Genomic DNA, 21820 nt, shown 5'->3' with positions numbered 1-21820 from the left:
TAGGACCCTTCAGTTACATATTTATTAAAACAGTTTTATATAAAACAAAATTAGTGAAATCTATCTTACAAGTATGATTTTTATAGGGGCAAAGTCCCCCTATATGAATGTACAAGTGGTTTAATTTGAATTTTCGGGGTGCCAGATTCCCTTTAACTCCCATAAATTGGAGCAGACAAAAAGTGCGCACATATCCTGGTGCTCTGTAGAGAAGCAGGAAGCCTGTATTGTATAAAAAAAAATGCTATAAAATTGAAAATTAAACATGTTTCCCTTTTACATACTTAAATTTAACATGATGCCAAAATCCATATCATGAGATATTCCCTGTCAGTCAGTGGACGGTTAAATTGAAATGACCAGTTTTCAGCTTTGCAACATTACTATGGGACATCTGATGATAAAACCATCATTGGGATGATTAAAAGTAAAAATAAAGTACATCTGATGTGAGATGGATGGGGAATTCCACTAGGGAATTTATCTTCAGCTGTTTGACTAACAGTAAAATGGGAAGTTCTGCAATTCTTTGAAATTTAGGTTCAAGAACTAAAGTTTCATTTTCAGAACGGATATAGACAGAATATATAGTATAATGTAATTAATGTCAGGATGTGGCTTTTCAAAGCTCATATGGATTGGAAATGCCACCAGTCCATATTGACATTCAAATTTATGATGATATCACTTGATTTAAAGGGAACCTAACAGCTGATACCTGCTGCCCAATCTGTGGGCAGCATATAGCAGGCACTGGCTATATGATCTCAGCCATGAATGTTTGACTCTGAAATTCTACTGTATTACAGAGAAAAAAAATAACTTTTAAAGCTCCCGGGGACCGAGACTGCATTGTACTAGTCGGACAGGCAGGCCCCCGGTGGCTTCTCACCGGCTGCTGCCCTGGAGTGACAGGTGTCTTCTTATAAATGCACATAGGCAGTGTTTCAGACTCAAACATACATGGCTGAGATACTACAGCCAGTGCCTGATCCATGCTGCCCGTGGATTGGGGGAGCATAGATCAGCTATCAGGTTCACTTTAACCCTTTTACAGACTTTATTCCTTATCTCAATCAGCAATGACAAGCCTCAACTGTTAATTTGCTTCAGGCCATGGCCCCACTATCAGTATTCGGTCAGTATTTTTTCTCAGGAGTGGGAGCCAAAACCAGGAGAGGAACAATCAGAGAAAAGGTATAATAGAAACAAGTCACCAATTCTGCATTTATCACTCACTCCTGAGAAATAATACTGACCGAATACGGATAGTGGGGCCTAATGCTGATTCTAACCAAGGATTTTTTTTAGACTTTGGATTCCCCATAAAACAGCAATGTAAGGTTTAGCAAACAAGCCAGCATCTTTCCCAGCAGATGATGGCTGATTTAAGCCATCATGTGTCTCTAACAGCCGCAGGTGGAGTGGAGCTCCTCCTATGGCTGTTAACCTGTTAAATTCTGCTGTCAATCTCTGACAGCGGCAATTAACATGCATTGGCAGGGGGGCGTGTCATTCCATTTTTCCCATTGGCGCGCCTGTAATGTAATCGCTGGACAACGATGGGTTGTCATGACAGTCAGAGGTCTGCTGAAGACCCTGTGCCTGTCATTCCGATCCTCCTGTGAAAGCCTGGCACTCATGAGAGATCGTGATTTTCGATATACATAGCAGTGATGATGCACTGCTACGTATAGCACAAGTGATCGGATGATCACAGCTTCAAGTCCCTTAAATGGGACTGTTAAATACAGTAAAAAGTGGACTTTTTTAAACAAAAAATATGAAAAAAAAAACAAAAAAAACACAAAGGTTCAAATTCCCCCCCCTTTTGCCCCATAAAAAAAAACAATTAAAAATAATACACATATTTAGTATCGCTGCGTTCATAAAGGTCCAATGTATCAAAATATAAAATAAATTAATCAGATCGGTATACGACATAGCGAGAAAAAAAGTCAAAAAGACAAAATTAAGTTTTTTTGCCAGCCGCAATATTGCAATAAAATGCAATAACAGGCGATCAAAACACTGTATCCACTCCAAAATGGTATCAATAAAAACGTCAGCTCAGGGCGTAAAAAATATGCCTTCACACAGGCCATATCCCAAAAAAAAAAAAAACGTTATGGGTCTCAGAATATGGCAACAAAAGCAAAAACATTTTTCTACCACTTAAATAAAAAAAAAAAACCTATACGTGGTTGGCATCTGCATACTTGGTACTGACCTGGAGAATCATATTGCCAGGTTAAATTTACCATATGCTGAACATGGTAAATAAACAAAAAAAACAATTGTGAAATTGCACTTTTTTTTGCAATTTCAGCGCACTTGGATTTTTTTTTCCAGTACCTTATGTTGCAGAATGAAAAAGTACAACTCGTTCCACAACAAAACAAGCCTTCATACGGCTATACTGATGGAAAAATAAAACAGTTATGGTATTGGAAGAAGGGGAGGAACATACTAAAACAAAAAAAAATGGAAAAAGGCCATGTTATAAAGGGGTTAATGTTGATCTAAGGAATGTTCCGCCATGCTGAATGCTCTTGTGCACCCAAATTATCAAGATCTGTTGCTGGCAGTTCCCTTTGAAATTGTCCACCAATGACGTCCGAGATGTGCTCAATTGCAGGCTGCAGTGCTCACAGTAGCATGAGCAACATGACCTGGCGTTGTGGTGTTTAAAAAATGGCTCCTGGGACACTACAGTAACGACAGTACCACTGGTTCCAAAAGCAAATCAATATACTGATGAGCTGTTAGTTTACCTGGAATAAAGACTAGAGGGGTCGGGCTAATGTACATTATACTACCCCACTACCGGAAGTACGACCGTGTGATGTTCCCTCATAAAAGCCTCTTCATGGCACTGCCCACATGGTCTCAAAATTAATCTCTGGCTATAACTGCATCTAAGAAAAAATAGGTTATATCTTCATTCCAGCCTCCTTTGCGGTCTTGTTCTGCATCATGATAGCCTTTAAAGAACAGTGTCGTGAGGTCAATGGAAGATCTGTAGTTGGACGTCTGGCTCATAGCCCAAATGTCATGCAGACGCTTTCTGATGGTTTGTGCAGATAATGTTTAACACCTTTAGCTATGTTCACACACGTTGGGTTTTGCAGCGTATTTTGCTGCAGATTTTTATGCAAATTTTCAGCTGTGTCTTGCAGTACCAGCAAAGTGTATGAGAAAGCAGAATTCTCTGTTCACATATCTTGTTTTTTGTTTTGCTGCATATTTTGTGACTTGGTTGTGTTTTTGGAAAAAAACACAACGTGTGTGAATGCTTAGCATGCGACATCCAATTTCACTTGCAGTACAAAATGGATCAATCATAGAACCATTTCTCCAAAGTGTCCGAATAGTCATATTTCAACACGACCATGCCAGGCCGCATATTGCTAGTGCTACTATGAATGGCCAACATGGCCGGTGCTACTGTGGTCTGCAACATCTCCAGACTTCTCTCATTGTGCACATGTGGGACATCATTTGTCGGGAATTGCACAGAGAACTGCCAGCAGTTAAACTTGATGATTTATGTGCCTTAGTGCAATCAGTGGGACATAACATTCCTGAAACAATGATAAATAACATCATTAATAGCAGCCAAAGCATATGAGTGAATATTTCTGCGCAGGGTACTCATACTCAATACTGAATAAATCGAGATGTTTTGAAAATTATGTTTGCATTTTTTCATCATTTGCATATCATTAACTTATCTATTGATCTTGTGATTTCCAGAATTCCATGATTTTTCCTTTTTGGTTTTGCAATTTCAATTTTGAAGAGTACATTTATATATCTATAACATAGTTATGACATCTAAAAACCTATACAAAGTTTTCTCAGCTAAGCCATATTATCAAACGCCATAAAAACGAACACATAGAAGGCGAGAGTGCCAAGAGTGTGCAAAGCAGTCATCAAAGCAAAAGGTGGCTACTTTGAAGAACCTAGAATATAAGACATATTTTCAGTTGTTTCACACTTTTTTGTTAAGTATATAATTCCACATGTGTTAATTCATAGTTTTGATGCCTTCAGTGTGAATGTACAATTTTCATAGTCATGAAAATACAGAAAAATCTTTAAATGAGAAGGCGTGTCCAAACTTTTGGTCTGTACTGTATATAAGGAACATCAGTCCGTATCATATCGGAATTAAAGTTTGACATTTTCAGATATCTGTTTTCATTTAGTGACCAAATTTCAAAAGCTCAATATAATCATATTTCCCATAGTGGCATGTTCACATGTTGAAGCGCTGGCACTAGACCCGGAAAGGGAGAGTACCTGCTCTGCTTGTTATTTTAGGTATTTTAGCTTTTCCTGGAAGTGGAAAACCCTGTTAAGGAAGGTCTGTCACCTTTTCTGATTAGAAAACATGTATGGTATATCCTCCATGGAATTGCAGTGGTATAATTTCTTATTACAGACATAAATATAGTCTGATACTGTGTTCACATTACATTGATGACCCACACACCACGGGGAAGAAATTTATCATCCAGTTGTCAAGTGATTTAAATTGGAGGAATGAATTGGAGGAACAAACAACACCCAAAACTCCCAAAAACAAACTGTTCTGATAACTCTAGTTTACTTTCACTTGAGGTAAGTGCGTACACTCTTCTTATGGGTTACTTCTGCACTGGAGATAATTACCATTTTGATACTCTCGTTTCCTTGTGATTACCAGTGAAGTGGCAGCTTTCCAGCACTAACTTCCAAAGCAGAATAGAAACACACCATGTCATCATAAAATAACCTGACCGTTTCCTTTATGAGGACCCCAAAGGTCATTATAGCTGCTTTTTCTAAGGTTGTACCTTAAAAAGTAAGTGTCGAATCTTTAAAAGGGGTATTTCCATCTCAAAGATCTCATCCCAATATGTTGTAGGTGTAATAATAATGATATTAGCAAATACCTCCAATTATAAATGTAATACAGTTCTTCTGATTAATTATGTTGCTTACCCCATGTGCAAGGCACTGCAGTAGCTTAGGTTTCCATGGTTACGACCACTCATTTATTGACAGATAGTTGTTAGTGGTCGTAACCATGGATTAACTAAGCTACTGTAATGCCTTGCATATGGGGTAAGCGGCTTAGCAAATCAGAAGAACTACATTTCTAATTGGAGGTATTTGCTAATATTATTATACCTACTACATATTGGGATAGGATCTTGGAGATGGGAATACGTTTTTAACACAACCTTAATGTATTATAGTAGACAATTAGAAGTAAATTGAGAATACTGTTTACTTGTCTATAGTGAAACTGTTGTGGCGCCCCTGAGGGTTCGGTCGCCACAGAGGTACTGCACCTCACCCAGAGGTGTGGTGTCTCCCTTCTCTCAGGTAAGGAGGGAGTGCTGCACGGAACCCCAACACCTACATCCAACACTACACTACCCCAGGTCAGCAGGAGGGGCAAGACGCAAAGTAGTTTCCTGCTGAGCCCTGACCCTGGCTGGGGTGGGGGAGAACCCAAAGTTAGGGGGAACCAGTAGTGGGTGTGGGTGGAGGAAGTAGTTTATGGGAGCACTCATATAGTAGATATATAAAAAGGTAGACATCTTAACAGTAGTAGGTGGTTGAGTAGGGACAGTTCAGAGGAACAGTCTGGGAGCAGAGTCTCTGTAGGAGCTCTGCTCCACTACAAGGGCCCAGGACTGAGGCCCAGGAGGGGAGCAGGGAGTAAGCTCCGTTCTGCAGAAGGGATCCTAGGGGAGTACGGCGAGTGCAGGCGGCACCCGTACACCCCGAACCTGCCAAGTGTCAGGAGGATCTAGGCCGCAAGAAGGGGACTGGCCCCTGGCCCAGTCGTGCAGCTTGAAGCCTCGGCTGGAAAAACCGGAAGCTTCTGACTTCTACTGCCAGAAGCCAAACCCTCGCTCCAATCCAAGTAAGGTCAAGCACGTCTGTGCAACTCCGAGGGACAGGGGGGACCTCACAGCACCCGAACAGGATTCACAGTGGGAAGCGCAGGGCAGGAGGGAGTAAGACCCAGCGTGAAGTCGGTCTAGAGAGGTACATAAAGTGGGGTTCTGCCAGGTACACCTGAACTGCCTGAGGAAGGACTGAACCCCTGCCCGGTGAACGCAGTGCGACGCGGGAGGCTTGCACCAGTACAGTGCACCTGTGGACTGTCTAAGAACATTGAGTAAATCTTGGATGACTGCACTAAGCTGCCTCCGCTCCTTTCTTTCGCCGGTGCCATTTCCCTCCCAGCACTACAACGCCCAGCGCACCTCCAATCGTTTACACTACCCTGAGGCCTGCTCCACCTGTGGGGAGCCATTCCATCTCAAGCTGCCCTAAACACCTGCCTCAGAGGACTGTCGCAGCGCTGGTGATCCTCACCAGACACCACAGGTGGCGTCATGACAAATCCCCTATAAATATCCCCCTTTTTGCACTGACCGCCCTGGGTCACGGACCAGGCCAGCCACTTGATCTCCCCCAAGAGCAGCCATAAGGCCCGGCTGCCGAGTACCCCACGGCCCTGGGGGCGAGTCACTGTCTATTTAGAAAAATATCTGAAATCTTATCATAAAGTACTGATATAGACTGGGAATAGACAATGTGCAACAAGTTATTTCTTTTATTTACAAGGCAAGGGGAAGATAAATATCAAAAGGAAAAGACTTTGGCATGTAACGTATGGAGTGTCTAACCTCGACCTAGCCAAATTGTGGCTCGCGGGCCATATCACAATCTTTGGTTGTCCGTTTGGCCCGTTGATAGGGACAGCCAAATGGACTCAAATGAAGTGCTGAAGCATTGCTATGGCAATTCCACCAGGACACAGTGGGCCGTTCAGGTGCACACACTACTTTGCACACTGTGTACTCCTATCGGTGGGTGATCCTCTCAGCAAGCAGGCATGTCCGACAGTGCTCGACAGTATGTGCGCCTGATAGCTGCTCCCAGCGGCGCAGCCTGCTCCGCACACCATGACAATAAACGCCAGTGCTGCTGAGCAGCACATAGTGGTCTCTGCAAGCTGTCAGTAAGCACCCTTAGTAACAGACGATTGTATTAGTTTAGCTCAGGCCATTAGACGTCAGAAACCTAGAACTGGTAAATATCTGTGCAGAAGTCTGGCGGCATTTAAAAGAGGCAGTCCAGCAGTGGACAATCCCTTTAAAAGGGTTTTCCACTAACACATTCTTTCTGTACAATGGATTATGCTACATGAAAATGGCAAATTAAGAAGTTACTCACTTTCCACTGCTCCAGCTATGCATCTGTAGTTGCAGCGGTGACAATGCCACTATGACTAATAGTTCAGCTTATTGGTTTGGCCCCATGCTGCAGTCACAATTTCTCATGTGGCCCTTTAGAAAAATTAATTGTTCACTCCTGGTCTAACCTGTAATCATTCCATGGGCAATCAATGAGAAAAAAACCCTCAGTGTGGCTACATGTAGACTCAGAGACACACGAGGGGCAGTATGACAATTAGCAGGCTATGGTTGCTGTGTTACAGATCCATACGACGCTCATCTATAATATCAGCACGTGCAGGCTAAGGTTATGGCCACACAGAGGTTTTGTAGCGCAACTGTAGCATTGGAAATGAAGAGTTGCATGCAGAATACATGTAGGAGAAATGCAACCTGCAACAATAGATCAAAAAAGTGAAAAATAAAAAAATTCACTCATACTGTATATGCAGCTCTGACAAAAGCCTAATCGTTGGGATAACGAAGCGGATAGGATGGCTGGGGAGCGCTCTTAAAACCTGCAGGCATAACCGTTCCAAACAAACTCTTTAGCATAGGTAGTTTTCCTTTGAGTTTATTTGAGGCGATACTAAGGGTCTCTTACTTCTAATGCCAAGAATTGCACATACGAATTCTGACATACTGGGATTATTTGATCATGACATTTTTCAGTCCATCAAACCATACCTGTCCAGGAGAAAAGGAAAAACCTATTGAAACACTTCTTTTGCATTGGTACCCTGTGCTGCCCCCGCCTTTATCATGGGGGTCTGCTGCATCCTGCTAGTGCATTTCTAATATGATTTGGAGTTGGAAAGGCTGTATCTTTTTCTTTGATGCTTTAACATTTTTTAGCCATTTTTAATTTTAATGTTAGGACTTGCAAGTATGAAGACTCTTGAAGTGGGTTGCAAGCTTATGTATTTTGGCCAAAATATCAACCAATATCTCATTTAATGTATTTTATGTTATACACTGTTTCCCATTTTTATGCAGGATGCATAAAGGGCCCTTTAGTGCTGGTTGGGTGTACTGGGGCGTCTGTCCTTGTGGGGTACACGTATATAGTGCTGGGCAGCCCGCCTGATCTAATAGTATGGGTGTCATCAATAGACTGTAAGCCAGCACTGTGCATCACATGTATCTGTGTGACTGGCGTCCTATGCAAGCCTCAGCTGTGTGCATTTTAAATACTAGCAGCCACCCCTTCCATAAATTGGTAGGTTTGTGAGTGGTTGTTTTCATCAGTATCTTGCACCTGTGGGGCCCCCGCCTTTATCTTGGGGGTCGGCTGCATCCTGCTAGTGCATTTATAATCTGACTTGTTATTGGTAAGGCTGTATCTTTTTCTGTGATGTTTTTTGCATTTGCACCCTAAAAATATCAAGTGATTGCTATTTTGTGCTGGAATTGTAGATTATGAGATAATGTAGATGTCCACCATCGGAACTCAAAGTTCTAGATCACTTTTCAAAGTCATTGATGGTCAATTGACAATTTGTGTTTGTACTCTACAGACACTGTGCCCATGACATGTGGTTTTCTGCGTGAATACAGACCTCCCAATACAACATGTATTAGTCAAGTGCTTTCATTCTGACTGGCTTGGAACTCTACCCTCAGATGATACACTATAGAAGCAGATGTCTGCATAGGTTATAGGAGCAGTGAGAATTCCTAAGTGATGTTGCAGATGAGTACTGGTGTTTTGCTGGGAAGTGGAGGGTGGAATTTCCTTTAAAAGTTGGAACCATGACAGATAGCCTGCCATGCTCTCCCTGGAATGTGTTAGTTTAGGGACTTATTGTAACAAGTTCTATTTCATGTATGTCCTCCACAGGATATGATTTTATCTGTTGGGAATGAATTATATTTTTTTAAAATGGGAACAATCTCATTATCCGTCTCAGGAAAAGGATATGCCATAAATTGTTTACATCTGTGTACAGTGCTGGACTGAAGTTACACTTCAAACACAAAGGATCTGCTCTACTGCCACTGACCCTAGAATTATAAGTTTTACTGCCAGTATAACTAATGGCTAAGTAACGTTTCCCATGATTAGTATAAAATAAGAAACTAATGAATAGTTAAGGAAGAAATTCACACCATCAATAGCCAACTCGCAGTGCTTCTCATTTCAAAAGAGATGGTTTCCCACAGAGCACATTTTGTGGATTTATGAGCGTTAAAGGGGTAGTCCTATTACAGATAGTCATAGCATATCTACTGTGCAAGGGAAAATATAAATATTAGGATATAAGAATGACATCTACATGGTTAACTTTGTAAAAAGAACCATAAAAAAAACTTGAACTTTTATTGCAGTCTTGTGCTATGGGAATATAGTAGGAATTAGAGCCAGAGAGGTTATCTCTTGGCAGTCCTGGAAACCTGAGCTATTCACTGGATATATGAAAAGATGACTTGGACATTTGAAAGGTGTTCACATGGTAGGGGTCAGACAAGTATGAGTGTGTACCATCATTCTCCTAACCTCCGGGAAACAGAAGAGCATCTAGAGATTGAGGCCTTTAGGTATTTTCTGTTATATAATAATAATAATAATAATAATAATAATAATAATAATAATAATCATAATCATCATCATCTTTATTTATATAGCGCCAACATATTGAGCAGCGCTTAACAATTCACAGGTTCATATACAACAGTCAAGTAACATAGCTAAAGATAATACAATAATTAAAGCAAAAATAATGACGACCCTGCTCGTAAGAGCTTACAATCTACAATGAGGTGGGGGTGACACAAAGTACAGGGGCTTATTTACAAGGATGGTCCAGCCATCTTGAGGGGATGAGGGATAGATAAAGGCTGCATGAGCTCATCACCAGCCAGTATCTGTAGTGCTTTTGGGTTCGGAGGAGACTTATGTTTAGAGAAATAAGGAATGGGCTATAAGAAAATAAAAGGACTTTGATTAGGGAAAGTTATAGGCCGCCCTAAACAAGTGTGTTTTTAGGGAGCGCCTAAAACTGTGTAAGTTCAATCCAAAGAATAGGTGCAGCTCGGGAGAAGTCTTGAAGCCGGGAGTGGGAGGTACGGATTAGTGCGGATGTTAGTCGAAAGTCGCTTGCGGAGCATAGAGAACGGGTAGGCCGATAAACAGAAATGAGAGAAGAGATGTAGTGGGGTGCCACACTGTGGAGAGCTTTGTGGGTGAGAACAAGCAATTTAAATTGGATCCTATAATTCATGGGCAGCCAGTGCAATGACTGGCACAGAGCGGAGGAGTCTGAATAACGGTTAGCCAAATAGATGACCCTGGCCGCAGCATTAAGGATGGACTGGAGGGTGAGAAAGTCGAGTGAGGGGGAGGCCAATTAATAGAGAGTTACAGTAGTCAAGGCGGGAGTGGATCAGGGCAACAGTGAGGGTTTTTGTTGTTTCCAAGGTGAGATAGGGGCGGATTCTAGAGATGTTCTTCAGGTGCAAGCGACAAGAGCGGGCAAGAGATTGTATATGGAAGGTGAAGGAAAGATTGGTGTCAAACACAATGCCCAGACAGCGCACCTGCTGGCTCGGTGTTATTGTGGTGCCACACACGGAGAGAGAGATGTCAGATTTAGAGAGGTGAGTAGACGGCGGGAGCAGAAGAAGTTCAGTTTTGGAAAGGTTGAGTTTCAGGTAGAGGGCGGACATGATGTTAGAAACTGTGGCCAGACAGTCACTGGTGTTCTGTAGTACAGCAGGGGTAAGGTCAGGGTATGAGGTGTATAGTTGTGTGTCATCAGCATAAAGATGGTACTGCAAACCAAATTTGCTGATGGTCTGTCCAATTGGGGCTGTGTAGAGAGAGAAGAGGGCCAAGGACTGAACCCTGAGGAACCCCAATAGTGAGAGGAAGAGGGGAAGAAGTGGAGCCAGCTAACAATACACTGAAAGAGCGGTCAGATAGGTAGGAGGAGAACCAGGAGAGAGCAGTGTCCTTTATGCCGATTGAGTGGATCATAGAGAGTAGGAGGTGGTGGTCAACGGTGTCAAAGGCTGCAGAGAGGTCAAGAAGAATGAGCAGAGAGTGGTCACCATTACGTTTTGCTGTCAAAAGGTCATTGGTTACTTTGATGAGTGCAGTTTCTGTAGAATGTAGGGGGCGGAAGACGGACTGTGATGGGTCTAGAAGAGAGTGAGTGCAGAGGTAACTGGTAAGGCGGGAGTAGACCAGGCGCTCCAAGAGTTTAGAGATGAAGGGAAGATTGGAGACTGGTCTGTAGTTATTTGTGCAGGAAAGGTCAAGAGAGGGCTTTTTTAATAATGGAGTAATGATGGAGTGTTTGAAGGAGGAGGGGAAGATACCAGAAGAGAGGGAGAGGTTGAAGATTTTAGTTAGGTGAGTAGTGACGACTGAGGAAAGAGACTGGAGTAGATGTGAGGGGATGGGGTCAGTGGTGCATGTAGTGGGATGAGAAGAAGAGGGGAGCCTGGAGACTTCGTCTTCTGTGACTGGGTCAAATGTGGAGAGTGATCCAGAGGGGATGTTATTTCTCCTTCATATGTTATAACTGGTTGGCTTATATGTATGTTGCCTTAATTTGTTTCTTTTTACACAATTTTATTGTGAGTGTTGTACTTTTATATTAACACTTTCACGACATATGACGTACACCGACACTGACTTTAATGCGGGTTCGCAAGCCAAGACCGCATCTTTCCTGGCTGATGATGGTTGATTTAATCAGCCTTCATCTGCCTCTAAAAATCAGGAGTGAGCTTCGCCCACGGTGGTTAACCTAATAAATACCACTGTTAGAGATTTAACATGCTCCGGCGGGAGGGGGGGGGGGGGTTGTCATTCCATACACCTGTGATTCTTAAGACATCCGTGCTAGTCATGACACTTTTCATGTGAAAGCTAGCGTATAGCTGGCATTCATAGGAGATCTATAGGAGATCTATAGGAGATGTATTGTACAAGCGATCAGATGATTGCAGCTTTAAGTCCCCTAAGGAGACTAACAAATACAGTTAAGAGTGAAAAAAAATGTTATGAAAAAAATGCATATGTTCAAATCACCCCACTTTTGCCCCATTAAAAATAAAACAAAACAAAAAAAATACACTTTTGGTATCACTGCATTTGTAAAAGTCCAATCTATCAAAATATAAAGTAAATTAATTTGATCGGTAAACGGTATAACAAGAAAAAATATCAATAAGCTGGAGTTACGTTTTTGGCCACCACAACATTGCAATAAAATGCAATAAGAGGCGATCAAAACATCTTATCTACCCCAGAATGGTATCATTATAAATGTTAGCTTAGGGTGCAAAAAATAAGCCCTCACACAGCCCCATATCCCGAAAATGTAAAACATGAAGGGTCTCGGAAAATGGCGACACATCCACCTAAATAAAAATAAACTATACATGTTGGGTATCTGTGTAATTGTAATGACCTGAAGAATCGCATTGCTGCATCAGTTTTACCATATAGTGAACATGGTAAATAAAAAACCCAAAAAACAATTGTGGAATTGCACTTTTTTTGCAATTTCAACTTTGAATTTTTTCCCACTTTCCATCTCATCACAATATAAAATAAATGATGTCATTCAAAAGTACAACTCATCCCGCAAAAAACAAGCTCTCATATGCTTATGTGGACAGGAAAAAGTGAAACGAAAAAAAAATGGAAATTGGCCACAGCGTGAAGAGGTTAAAGCCTAAAACTTTAATAAGTTTGGACCTTGCATGCTTTAAAGAATCCTAAGCCCTTTTGAAAATGTTTGTTCTTTTGACTATATGACTCATCACCCCATTTTTTTTTGAGTATCTCGGGTATGTGCACTGTGTTGGGGTGTCATTTATGCTCCATTTACAGCTTGAGTGAAAGGTGAGTGCAAGATTGAGTGAGTGGAAATAGATTAACCCGTTGCAGTCACACCCCTGTCATGTGCTGAGAAGTGTGTATGTGACATACAGTATATGTAAAAAAAATTGCATACAGATGCAGGTCTCTTAGTAGTATACGGATAGAGATTCACATGCACCAATACTTCTTCATTACCACTGGCACAAGACAGAGCCTCATTCTCAAGATAGATGGGCGTGTGTCCATCTCTGGAACCTGCACTTATTACACATTTATGACATCCTACAGATATCCAGCAAATGTTTGGGATGGGAATACCCCGACATATTGTGTATTTGTAATGTTGCAGCACGACTATTATTTTGAGGAGTTTAAGCAGATATATACTCTTGCAACACAAAGGATAAACCACTCAAGTCCACAGCCACAATTGACAATTTTGCCTCATTGTTAAGCTGTCAAATCAACAACTGTACGTGCAACTTCTAAATATTCATATCCAAGGGTATATATAAGATTTTAACAGAATTACCATTTATGACATGACCCCCAGCAATCTTAAGAACCAAAAGGTTTGTTGTAGTCTTCAAATACTTCAAAACAGGTCATGCCAACCAAACAGAATGGATCTAAAGAATTTCTAATGCCATCATTAATATCAATAAAGCAAGACCATATATGAGAAATCACCTTTCAATTTTGGGAAATGGTACTGGGCCCCCTTATTTTCAAGGATGTGGGCGTCCAAGCTGAAGATACTTATTTATTCTCATGACAAGGACAGGGTACTGGGAGTCCTTATTTTCAAGGATGTTGGAGTCCAAGCTGAAGATCCCCATTTATTCTCAGGACAGGGATAGGGTACTGGAACTTCTTATTTTCAAGGATGTGAAAGTCCTAACTAAAGATCTCCATTTTATTCTCATGATAAGGACAGGGTTGTGGGACTCAACATTTTCAAGGATGTTGGGTTCCTAGCTGAAGATTCCAATTTAATACTCATGACATTTGTGATCAAATAATTTAAGGGTGCTTTGCATACACTTTTACAATCTTTTTTATAGTGTTTCTAGAGCAACACCTTAATCCTTCATCTTGTTGTTTTATATATAAGGAAATGACAATTAGAATTCAACTAAAAAAAATAGTGGTGGTTCATTGTAATAAGTGATGATTTTGTAATTAGAGCTGTTATTTGTGAATACACTAAACCAGTTTATAGCACAATAGAAAAATATTTCACAGAATCAAATTTCCATGCCCGAAAGTTATGCCTTAATACTAAGCAATGTTTCCCAGGGAAATTTCTGTATTTTATTAAAAGTTTTGTGAAAAATGTTAACTGTCTCTTGGTTCTAAGTATACTAAAACTAGCGTGGGAACATTATTCAAGAAAAAATAGGCATTTCCTCCACAGTTTGTCAAGTGCACATTACTGCCATGAAGAGTTCATGCTTTATACAGAATAAAACAAGTTACTAATAGACACACAAGATATTTCTAAAAAAAAAAAAATATTTCAGTATTTTCTGGATGGTACAATAATAAATTATCTAAAGTAAGATCTGTGCTATTTCCTTTTTTAATGGGCCGCATTGATTAAAAATAATTCAAAGAAAATTAATCTCCTTGCCCTTAGTAATAAACCAACCCCTCATTCCAATCCTACTTTTTGTTAACAAGGGGTTGTATGGGATTCGAAAAATATGGCTGCTTTCTTCAAAAACAGTATCTTATCTGTCCGTAGACTGTGTGTAGTATCGCAGCTCTTCTTCAATCACTGCAATATAGCTGAGCTTCCATATCAAACACTGACCATGGGCAAGGTAGACATGATTTCTTGTAGGCCTCAAAGAACATAGTCATGATATTCCAAAATGTATATATTTTTTATTACAAATGCCTAATATTCTAATATGTGACCCAATTATATTTAGTGCACATTCCCATACACTGGCCCAAAATAATTCAATAAAAATTCAAGGCACCACTCCAACATTTTTTTTTATTTCACTGCTGGCGTGGTATCACTAATGCATGTTCCCTACTTTCATTTTAAGTTAGCAGCTATGATGGTAGACACTATACCACTGAGGATTTTAGTAACTTTACAAGTATAAAATTGTTTTTGTTAGTTGCAAGAAAAAGAAGCAGGATTCCTATGCACCCATTTTCCCTGCAGCAAGAAAATAATACAGTTGTCCAGGCCTTGAACACAAATACTGCAGTTACTCTATGAGACTGCGGACTGTGGAATCATGTCAGTGTGCATGCTGTTACGATTCCCTGGTATTGCTGCTGTGAGTAGGCGATCACATGACCACATGTATCCGATTTGCATACTTGTGGTCACATATTGACCAGATGCATTTGGCTTCTCAATAGAATTGAATTGAGGGAGGTTGGGCAAGTCTAGTAGACATGTGACCGCAAGAATGTAAATCGCATACATGTGGATACGTGACCACCCACTCAAACTGGGAACATCGGGAGTCGGTAAGCCAAACCTCCAACTCCTCAATTTCCATGACTCTGACTCCACGACTCCGACTCCCTCATACATGGCTCATGTTTAAGTGATAAATTTACTGTAGCACAGATTCATCTCAGCTAAAAGTCTAGACCCTTAGATCAGGAATAGGACAGACATTTATAGGACATTTCATAACTTTCCCAAATTCTTATGAAAAAACATTCCCCACAAACTGCATTGAACTACTGTACCCAACTTATTATATATTTTAGGAGTCGATCCATTTTATACCGACTCCGACTCCACCAAAATGGACACTGACTCAATGACTCCGACTCCGCAGCCCTGCGGGGAATCGTGACAGCAATAGAGTAATTGCAGACTTTTCTTCCAAGTTTGAACAACCCCTATAAAGAGATTGTCTGGGATTTCTAAAACTTGGGCTAAGGCACTGTTCAAGTGTACATTCAGACATTCCGTTTGTCAGTTCAGTTTAAGAAACAGAAAAATTTAATAAATGATCCGCTGAATCAGCTATACCAACAGCATGCAATACTTTTTTCTGTTATAAAAAACAGACCCCAAACAGACCTAAAAATAATCAATGGGGTCTTCCTGCTTTCAATTGCAAAACTGATGTAATGGGTCATTTATTCCATTTGTATGCTCCTAAAACGAAACAGACAAACGGAATGACAGAGTGACACATGAATAAAGAATTTTGCCATCAACTATGTAATAATAATAAAATGAGCATTACTAACTTATTCAAACACCCTAAGCTCTAGCTCCAGCTCTTTGTTGGTCTCCACCAGTCTTACAGTGGTGACAAACAAGAGCCACCAGACCTTGGTGAATCTTGCATGTACAACATATTACCTCAAAGGTTGATTGACTGCAATGGTCATATGTGATATAATCGCTTCAGGACCTATGGGGACCAATGAAGCAGCAATGGTTGAAGAGATCAGTAATGCTTATTAGGAGAAAAGACCATTTTTGACCATACATCTAATATATCCCATTTATGTTCTGGCACACAGAAGGATTTCCATCCGTGCCATCCGTTCTCCCTAATAAGAAATATGGAGAGGTTGAACTTTAACTCTAATTCCTATTAACGAAGTTGGTATTTGAGTCATGGATGGTAGAAACTACTCTGTAAACACAGAGTAGCACCAATGTACTGGCGAGTGGTGGTCAACCTAAGAATAAAAAAAAGAGTTAAAAGCACCACTCCAACATTTATTTTTTATTGCAGCACTGGAGCGGTGCAACCATCTAAGTTCCCTCCTCCTAGTATTATACTTGGCAGCTGTCATCTTCATCTTGTTTTGGCACCGCTCCGGTCAGTCTTCTGAATGTTGTGACCTGCAGGATCGCTCCAGTGTTTGCTGGGTAATCCGGAAGTCACAACTCAATGTAAGTCTATGAGAACCAGAACAAAGCCAGAACAAGCCTTACATTGACAGCTTGTGACCGGTACCTCTAACTTCTGGTCAGTCAGAAGTTGCGGTCACAAGATGGTGGTGCGGTGGAGATGCACCCGGAAGAGCTGAAGACTTTGGCTGGTAAATATAATACTAGGGTCAGGGAACTTGCATTAGTGGCACCACTTCAGCGGTGAAATAAAAATAAAAGGCTGGAGTGGTGCTTTAAAAGAGGTTGAGGATTTAGGAATGTGCCTGGAAATGCCACAAGTCATCTTGGGATAATAGCAGCAGTATATCTTGGGTAGTACTAGTATGGAGAATATTATAAATGAGTGATAATCAAAACTTTGACACAAACCATAAGAAAGTTTTGAGCTTGCTCCATGGCAGAATAATTTACTAAAGGCCGTGAAGACTCTTGAGTATTGAGACATAATAACATCAAGATAACATACATCTCATCAAGATTTGTGAAATGTAAGCTGACAACTTCTAATGTAAATCAGAAGTCTGCAGTTCTATGCAAAGTCAATATCCCAAGTAAACCCTTAGGCAAGCAAATATGCTTTAGTAAGGCTGTTATATGCTGAGAATACTGTAAAGGCGCAACTGTTTTTGAAGCCCTTGAGGCGTCTTGATCCAATCATTTCTCTTTCGAATATTATCAAAGTAGATCGGCTTCAAAATAATTTAGCCAAGCAAAATCATTTCCAGTTGCTGAAGGGTTAAACACCGTCTTATCCCAGCTATACGCACATCATTAAATTACGAAGCCCAATGTGTTGTCAAGTGTGAGACACTAATAGAACGGATTACTGCCTCTTTCCAAGCTGAAGCCGCAATAACTAGGCAGGTTCTAAAAATATGTCCTTCAATCACCCTCTGTAGACTTGTATATTTCCTTAGGAGACAGGAGAACGGTATAGCTTCCACCACTGAGCATCCCTGACACGGCACTGCTGGACTCTGCAGCCTGCAATGATCCTGTAATAGTACTGCCAAACTTACAGAGGGAACAAGAAAAATCAACATCAATTTAATATTCATCTCTGGAAGTCTCATAAGCTAAAAATTAAACAATCAGTTCTTACAGAGAAACTTGAAATAAGTTTGACATGTGTTATACACCTTCCACGTATCCTAAAGGCGTCACACAAATTATCCAAAATATTTAGATCAGTGAAAAATAACAGCAATATTTTCTCTCATACTGGATGTGATTTTCCGAATTGTTAAATTAGGATTCGGAAATATCCCCCCATCCCCCAGTGGCATTGCATCCCAAAACTACCCGACCTCAGCAGTCTAGTTTTAGTACTAGAAGCTGCAGATGCTCTGCAATGTGATTGCTGCATTCTGCTAAAACTACTGTACCTTAGTCCTTGACGTCTATGCCGGCTCCAGATAGACGTTCTGTATCACTTGGTCTCTTAAAACATGACAAGGCTTTCCTGTTTCGGAGATGAGAAAGAACTCCAGAACTGCAGTAGCAGCAGGCAGCACTCCACTTAATGTTGTTGCAACTCCTCCAGCCACAGTTATTTAGTTGCTGCCTATCATCAGTGGGTGTGGATGTTGCTCTGGACAGTGTGGGCATATGCAGCAGCACTGTGACTGCTATGACATTGAGCCTCCCTGTGTCTTCACTACCTCCCTGCTGCTCTCACTGACTAATAAATAAATGAATGGGCTGGTTAGAGGTTTCACACTCATTCCAGTGCAATCAGGCTGTGGGATCCAAACTAGAAGGAGTGGATGTACACAGTGGGATGAGATCCAAGGCAGCTCACATTACACCAAGCTTGCCAGTAGAAGCCTTGCTGCATTGTGAGCTATTATTTCACAGACAACTATTAAACAAGGAAGGGCAAAACAAGGACTGTTAGCATTCAGTCTGCTGCTGTGTTAACCTCATAAAGACGGCCTGTCTGCTCCCCTGACATTACTGCTTTACATTCCCTATGATAGAACAATTCTTTTCTTATAACCATTACTCTGCATGTATGAATATAAATACATTGACAACTGGGTGTGACCAGTAGGGGGTGCGTCTGCGCACACGCTCACACTATCCAATCACTGCTGACAGTATCACACTGTGTAGGGACACACCCCTTTTAAAGGGGAATGATAACGACTAGTTGTCAATTTGTATATACTAGTGAAGAACAATTACAAGAGGAACAATGTCGTTCTAAGAAATGATGCTCCAGAAGTCTTCATTTTAATTGCCACCGATGAAGGGAAATGATATAACTGATATGATTATTAAGCTGAGCTCTATGTACTTTTAAAGGGAATCTGTCACCACATTTGAGTGATCTGAACTATTAATATAGGCATACAGGTTATAGACTGCTAAAAATAGTCATACCTGTAGGTCTCATATCAGATGCCTGGTTGTGTAAAAATCATCTTTTATCGCTATATGTTAATTAGATCTTCCAGGCTATGGGGCGTTCGCTGTCCAGAAGATAATACTGCCTCCTTGCTTTATTATATTACATTGCTCCTCCGCTCTCTTCACTGTGTGCCTGTTACATCAGGCACGGCCGGAAATCCTGCGCCTGCGCATTCAGCTTGCCGTCTCTCCTCTGCACTGTTCCGCAATTCTATGGGCACTGACTTCAATTTTGTTCTGCGCAGGCGCCGGAGAATCACTGTAACTTCTGCTCCCAGTGTTATCCGGCGCACAGAAATGGTGCACACCCGACTTCCTTCATCCCGCCCAGCATAGTAAGCATGTAATTTCCGATGCCCCAGTATAATAAAGTCGTGCCAGGCAGCTCTCTTAATTGTGAGAGAGAGCTGAAATTGTGAGAGAAATGCAGTATGATGAAGATAGGAGGCAGTGTTATCTTCCGGGCAGTATACACCCCATAGCCCTGGAAGATCTAATTAACATACAGCGATAAAATATGATTTTTACAGAACAAAGCATCCATGAGGCATGACTAGTTTCAGCTGTCTACAACCTATATGCCCATATTAATAGCTTACTGGGAATCTTTCACCACATTTGACCTATCTAAACTGTTAATATTGGCATATAGGTTATAGACTGCTGAAAAAAGTCCTCCCTGTATGTCTCATATCAGATGCCTTGTTGAAAAATCATTTTTTAACATTTTGTTTAAATGATCTCTTCCAGGCTCTCGAGAGGAAGCTACCTGGAAGATAACTCTGCATCCAGGGCTTATTTTAAATAAAAGGGAGAGATACCAGTGTGAGACAAGTAACTAACACAGAACAGTAGAAATTATTATTATTATTATAGTGCCATTTATTACATGCTGCTTTACATGTGAGAAAGGGGTATACATAGCGAAAACAATTACAATAATCTTGAACAAAACTTGACAGTGACTGGAACAGGAGGAGCAAGAACCCTGCCCACGAGGGCTCACAGTCTACAAGGGATAGGTGAGGATACAGTAGATGAGGGTAGGGCTAGTCGTGCAGCAGTATGGTGGAGCGGTGGTTACTGCAGGTTGTAGGCTTGTCGGAAGAGGTGGGTCTTCAGGTTCCTTTTGAAGGTTTCCATGGTAGGAGAGAGTCTGATATGTTGGGGTAGAGCGTTCCAGAGTAGAGGGGATGCACGGGAGAAATCTTGTATGCGATTGTGGGAAGAGGAGATAAGAGGGGAGTAGAGAAGGAGATCTTGTGAGGATTGGAGGTTGCGTGCGGGTATGTACCGAGAGACTAGGTCAGAGATATATGGAGGAGACAGGTTGTAAATGGCTTTGTATGCCATGGTTAGGGTTTTGAACTGGAGTCTCTGGGTAATGGGGAGCCAGTGAAGAGTGGCCGGGGAATAGCGGGGGGACAGGTGGATTAGTCGGGCAGCGAAGTTTAGGATAGATTGGAGGGGTGCGAGAGTGTTGGAAGGGAGGCCACAGAGGAGGAGGTTGCATTAGTCGAGGCGGGAGATGATGAGGGCATGCACTAGTGTTTTTGCAGATTCATGGTTGAGGAATGTGCGGAATGGGAGATATTTTTAAAGTTGGAGTCGGCAGGAAGTGGAAAAGACTTGGATATGTGGCTTGAAGGAGAGGTCAGAGTTCAGGATTACCCCAAGGCAGTGAGCTTACGGGACTGAGGAGAGTGTACAGCCATTGACGTTGATAGATAGGTCAGTTGGGGGGGTTGAGTGAGATGGCAGAAAGATGATGAATTCTGTTTTATCCATGTTAAGTTTTAGAAATCTGTGAGAGAAGAAGGATGAGATAGCGGACAGACATAGTGGGATTTTGGTTAGTAGGGAGGAGATATCGGGTCCAGAGAGGTAGATCTGTGTGTCATCGGCATAGAGGTGATACTGAAAGCCATGAGACTCTATAAGCTGTCCCAGGCCTAAGGTGTAGATGGAGAAGAGCAGGGGTTCTAGAACTGAACCTTGGGGAACACCTACAGATAGGGGGTGAGATGAGGAGGTTGCATGTCAGTGGGAGACACTGAATGTCCAGTCTGTTAGGTATGAGGAGATCCAGGATAGGGCCAAGTCTGTGATGCCAAGAGATGAGAGAGTCTGTAGTAAGAGGGAATGGTCCACTGTGTTGAAGTCAGATGATAGGTCCAGTAGGAGGAGGACAGAGTATGGTTTCTTGGATTTGGCAGTTAGTAGGTCGTTGGTGACTTTAGTCAGTGCAGTTTCAGTAGAATGGTGCGGTTGGAAACCAGATTGTAGGTGGTCGAAGAGGGAGAAGGAGGAGAGGTGGGAGGACAGTTCAGAGTGGACGTGATATGGGGCGATAGCATAGGGGAGAAGTGATATGGGGCGATAGCTAGTCAGAGACGAAGGGTCAAGGGAGGGCTTTTTGAGGATGGG

The 21820-nt window shown here is 41.5% G+C and overlaps 1 protein-coding gene across 1 annotated transcript in view; it reads right to left on the bottom strand.

The window, feature by feature from the left end:
- LOC141198439 (PALM2-AKAP2 fusion protein-like) overlaps positions 1 to 18683 on the bottom strand; it is a 179589-nt gene extending 160906 nt beyond the window's left edge. The window contains exon 1 of the mRNA XM_073663116.1: positions 18367 to 18683. The gene's annotated coding sequence lies outside the window, so the exon portion shown is untranslated. The remainder of the gene's footprint in view (positions 1 to 18366) is intronic.
- Between the last annotated feature and the right edge of the window lie 3137 nt (positions 18684 to 21820).

The sequence above is a fragment of the Phyllobates terribilis genome, unplaced genomic scaffold (assembly GCF_046119375.1).
Source record: "Phyllobates terribilis strain yellow unplaced genomic scaffold, ASM4611937v1 Scaffold_1__5_contigs__length_1240528914, whole genome shotgun sequence".
Taxonomy (NCBI): Eukaryota; Metazoa; Chordata; class Amphibia; order Anura; family Dendrobatidae; genus Phyllobates; species Phyllobates terribilis.
The sequence above is the reverse complement of the archived record's forward strand: the minus strand, read 5'-3'. Positions and strand labels throughout refer to the sequence as shown.